General features: G+C 39.6%; 1 pseudogene; it reads right to left on the bottom strand.

Moving 5' to 3' along the window:
- Positions 1-903: 903 nt before the first annotated feature.
- Sec61gl2 (Sec61 translocon subunit gamma like 2) lies at positions 904-1,110 on the bottom strand (annotated as a pseudogene).
- Between the last annotated feature and the right edge of the window lie 4,297 nt (positions 1,111-5,407).

The raw sequence follows: 5,407 nt of genomic DNA on the forward strand, positions 1-5,407 counted from the left end.
TCTCACGTCATCTGCCCAGCAGGTAAAGGCCTGTGCTAGGTCTTTCGGCTTTGAATTTCAGTTTGTGATCTTGTCATTTAGGTCAATTCTGCCATCTCGACAACAGGTGGTGCCATTGGATTACAATTTGAATTTAGTAGAGAAAAAAAAATAGCAGCAGTTGGCTCTATAAACACCTCACCCTTAAAGAGGGTCCAGTTACTGCCTTTGCTCTGTAACAAGATTAGATTTGGGGGTTTGAAAATGTATTTGGTTAAATTATATTATAAAATAATTGTATCCTTCCAATGCAAAATTCTGGAAACCGGAGGGCACGCAAATGTTCTTTTGTCTAAAGAGCAATGAATAGCCCCCAAACAAAACAAGACAAAACAAACAAACAAAACACGGATTTTAGTAGGCTGCTAAATAGCCTGATATTTGCTTTAATATTTTTTAGGTCATGATAAATCTAATTTTTTTCTTTTAATGATTTTTAAAATATCGCTGTGTGCTAGAAAAAAAATCAAACTATTTTTTTTCCATTCTGAGGAAACAAAGATCTATCCAATGTGTACTTAACGTTTCTTCTTTTACAAATGTGATTAACTGTAATATTGGTCTCCGCTCTGCCGGAGGACTCTTTGTAGTCACGTGTTCCCAGGACTAGCACTGTGGAGATGGTTTTCATGGTGCTGCAAGACAGACACGCACACTTGGGACCGGACTGTTTACCCCATCTTCCTGACCAAAAAGAGAACACAGAGAAAAGTACACTAGCTCTATCCTGCTCAGACCCCTGCCCTCCATCCACACAAACAGAAAATAAAGTTTGTTTAAGGAGTTTTCGTTTTTCAGGCAAAGTTTTACTTGATGAGCTTGTCACCCCCTCTTTGGTTCAGTAGTGCTGTGATGAGAAAGGACTCAGCCACCCACAATGATGTTATTAATAGGGATGTGGATCAGTTTCACAAAGAAGCCAATGAATCCCATGATAGCGAATCCTATGGCCGTGGCCACAGCGATCTTCTGGAATTTTTTCCTATCGGGTTTGCTGCATCCTTTAACCAGCAGAATTGAGGCTTTAACGAACTGCCGACTTGGCTCAACGAACAGCATCACCTGATCCATGTTTGTGGGATGGCGGTTTGAGGGTAGAGACGCGTAGCTGTTTTCAAAGCCACAGTGTGAACACAGAAGGCGGTGAGAAGGAGCTGGCACGAGTCAGAGAGAGATTAGCTTGAAGCATCTTGCGATGATTCTTGGGTATTTTGGAAACTACTAGATCTTCCAAGTAAATTAGCCTTGGGTTGTTGATTTGAGTGATTTGAAAATGGTAATTGAGAACCATGTAGTTTTTTAGCAAGCCCGGAACTGTCAACAGTACCAATACCAAGGCATGATCCAAAATAATTTTAGAAGCATTTGGATCAATTAGATGAACAGGTAAACATCTAGGAAATTCAGTTCAAAACAGATGAACAAGTTATATTTAGGATCAGTGACCTGAACTACGGGCTACACATTATAAAATGCAATCAACACATTGGACACATTTTATTAACAAAGTGTGCGATAATCTTAAAGTCACCATCTTCACCTTTGCTAGGTTAGGATTTTATTTTCAAATTTTCTTGTTACCGAGCTCTTTGAAAGTTCTCATTTAACAACTGAGTTTTCAGAAGTTACACTCAAAAAACAAACTGAACACCCACTAAACATCTTCCCAAGTCATGTGCTCTCTCTTGCTACACAATGTGTAGGGGCAGATTGAATTTTAACTGCAACTAACTATGCTTACTTCCTGTTAGAGTTGGGGAGGGAATTTAGAGAGACATAGATGGAATCATTCAACTATCACTTTTATTATGAAAGGGCACCGGAGATTGTCTATTGCTCTCTATGAGGCAGGCCATAATACTTCACTATCTTCAGTGGAGTGACGTACAGGAGCAAGAAGCTCTTTGGCGTTCAGATCTGGATGTTTTTTTTCCTAATTGAATTGACATATAAGAAATGGGAAATACACTTTTGCCTGAAGAGAATGAAAGAAAATTCCAGATGACTTTTGTTAACATCCCTATGTGCCGCTGTACAATCAGTCCCGAATCCAACTTGTTCATGGTGATAGACTGTACATTCACCCATCCAGGGTTGGAGAGATGGCTCACTGGGTATGGCTACTCATTCTGAATGCATGGGGGGATCTGAGTTAGAAACCCCAGAACCCATATAAAACGACAGACTTAGCTGCATGAGCCTGTAACTCCTGCAGTGATCCCCTGAGGTGGATTGATCCTGAAAAAAAACATGCCATGGCTAGGCTCCCTGTGTGAAACAAGAGACTTTGCTTCAGCAAGAGACTCTGTCTCAAGGCAACAAGTCAGAGAGTGACAAAGGAAGACACTCAATGTCCTCCAGTGGCCTCTCTATGGTTATGCACTCCAATGGCCTCTCTATGACTACGCACAGGCATATGCACCAAACACTTATTTTTATGCAACACACACACACACACACACACACACACACACACACACACACACACTCCAGTGTTCCTTTCATGTAAGGAAGTGAATAATTATTTTAAATTAGGTCAAACCTTTATGTCTTTTGACTTCTTTGGTAGCACAAAGCATCCTTTTTCATTCACGAAATAATGTATGAAGTCAGGTTTGAAGCAATCAATACTATAAGGACACGCCAGTTTTAAACGTAGGCATACATTTGTAATACATAATCTAGTGTTGAGGTGTGTTTCTTCTCTTTTATTTTTCAGGACTTTTATTTATATATTTATTATGTATACAATGTTCTGCCTTCATGTATGTCTACTGACCAGAAGAGGGCACCAGATCTCATTTTAGATGGTTATGAGCCACCATGAGGTTGCTGGGAATTGAACTGGGGACCTCTGGAAGAGCAGTCAGTGCTCTTAGTCACTAAGCTGTCTCTCCAGTCCCCTTTCAGGACTTTTATAATGAAGGGTGGGGGTTTGAACTTTATAAAACATAAGCTTAGATATTTTTCTTTTGAAGAAAGGTTTGTACACACAAAAGAGAAGGGTGTTAACAATTATACAGTTTTCCAATCAACTTAAACTGTCTGCTTGGCTGTAAAACTGTATGGGACACAGCAGTTCTCTCAGGCTCCACCTTTGATTAGCTGACTGACTAACTAATAGTTTTTTGTGTGTGTGTGTGTGTGTGTGTGTGTGTGTGTGTGCATGTCTGTGAGTGTATGAGTGCACGTGTGCCTTGGGAGCTCAAGGATGACTTTGAGGAATCTTTCTCAATTGCTTTCCACCTTGTTCTCAAGGCAGGGTCTTACAGTGAACTAATACTGCTAGTAGCCAGCTTTCAGTGTGGCTCTTCTGTCTCCACAGATCTTGTCTCCACCTTCTCATCACTCAGAATACATATGTGTGACTTTTATTAAAAAATAAAACAAACACACAACAAGCAGGTACAAGAATATGAACTCAGGTTCTCCTGTTTACATATCAAGCATTCAACCGACCAAGCCATATTCCCAGACTGTACAAGACACATTTTTAACTAAGGCACAAAATACAGACTAATAACATTATGAATAAAAACTGACTGATTAAAACACTTATTTCTATAACTTCTAAGATAAGCTGCAGACACTAACAATCGGGAAACATTGGCTTTGGAATTTATTACTAAACAAGAAGGTACAAGCAGAAGTCAACTAAAAATAACATCCAAGTTCTAATGAACTCATATAATTGTTATGGAGAGAATTATGAAGAGAAATGGAAAGCAAGAGAACTAAAAGCTGTGAATAGAAAATATGATCTGTTTTGAAGGAACATATAAAGCATGTGGTAAGAACTCTCACAGATTGGTGACCAAAAGAGAAATGAGAAAAGTGTGTTGGAGGAGTGATCTCAGATTTTTGACTAAGATGTATGAGAATTTCTGCCAAGTGTTCTAAGCACAGACTGGTGGATCTACATCAGTAGGACACAATCGGGTATACTCCGGATGGTGGTATGGCCATAAACTCTATATCAGGTAAGATGCTCTCCTCGAAGGAACTCTTTCAGCATAAATATCATACTTGGATCTTATTGCAATATTTAGAAATGCTTTCTAAAATATCACAATTAAGTGACATATTTGGCATTTAATTTTTCCTAAAACAAGTCAGTTAAAAGAGAGCTGATATATTGAAAACTAGATTGTTTAAAAGTACCATACATATTTGGTCTATAATGCTGTCCTCTGTAGAGAAATTTTAATCCAGCAACATGGCTTTCCTAGCAAGGAAATATATCCAAAGACATTCTAGGTCTGTTTGATCCAACTGGAATCACACACCTTTAATCCCTCTGGCAGGAATAGAGACATGCCCTTAGTTCACACCTTTAACCCCAAACAATGAAGGTAAAGTTAGTTTGTAGAAAGAAACAACCTGTTTGAAAGTGACATCTAATAGAGAGGCAGACAAAGTGATGAATCAGAGAAAGATTTGACACAATGTGTCAGAGATAGGATACACCTATATTCTCATGAGAATAGACAAGAAAGAGACACTACTTAAGGGCAACACAGAGCAAGTCAGGATGGGAGGGAAGTTCAGTGAATACGGTTCAGTTGAGTTCAGGCCATGCAGTGGAGTTCAGTTGAGTAGAGTCTGTGAAGTTCATGCTGTTTATTTCAGTTCTGGTAGGTCAGTTGAGTTCAGTTCTGAGGCAGTTTTACTGGGACAGTTTTATAGAGACAGGTTACAGAGAGAACAAGTCAGAGACAGAACAAGCCAGAGAATGAGAAGGAGCCAAAAGGTTAGAACAAATTGCAAGAGTTAGTTTGAAGCCAAGCAGCGCAATTCAGTGAGAGGCCAAGAGAAACTATTTTGAATCAGACAGCTTAGAGGAAGTTTTGAACCAGAAAAGCTGAGTTGAACCAGCCAGCCAGAATTCAGAAAGAACTAGAAAGGGGGAACTTATCCAGCAGTAAGTCTCCAAGATCACAATTACATCTGGCAGATAAAAGTTACATTTACAGTTCTGCTTGCAAAATATGCCAGGGCAATGGTGGCACATTGGCTGTGGGAGTAACCAACCAATGTCTGATTTGACTTACGGCCCACTCCTTGAGGTAGAACCCTTATCCAACAGTGCTTGAGTGATCAAGAATCAGCATCTAAATAGCTGAGGGACCTAGGGTAGAGTCAAATAGGGTGACTTTTATAGTTGTAATTGCATTTTGTAGTGTAATTGTTTTTTAAAGTGGTGATAATAGGATACCTAATGATATTTCCTCAGAGCTCAGGGAACCCCATGGAAGAGGACACAGGAGGAGTGTAAGAGTCAGAGGAGAAGGAGGAAACCAGGAGAACAAGGCATTCTAAATCAACTGAGCAAAGCTTGTATAAACTTACTCAAACAGGCCTTCGTGGG

The sequence above is a fragment of the Rattus norvegicus genome, chromosome 17 (genome assembly GCF_021556685.1).
Source record: "Rattus norvegicus strain SHRSP/BbbUtx chromosome 17, alternate assembly SHRSP_T2T, whole genome shotgun sequence".
NCBI lineage: Eukaryota > Metazoa > Chordata > Mammalia > Rodentia > Muridae > Rattus > Rattus norvegicus.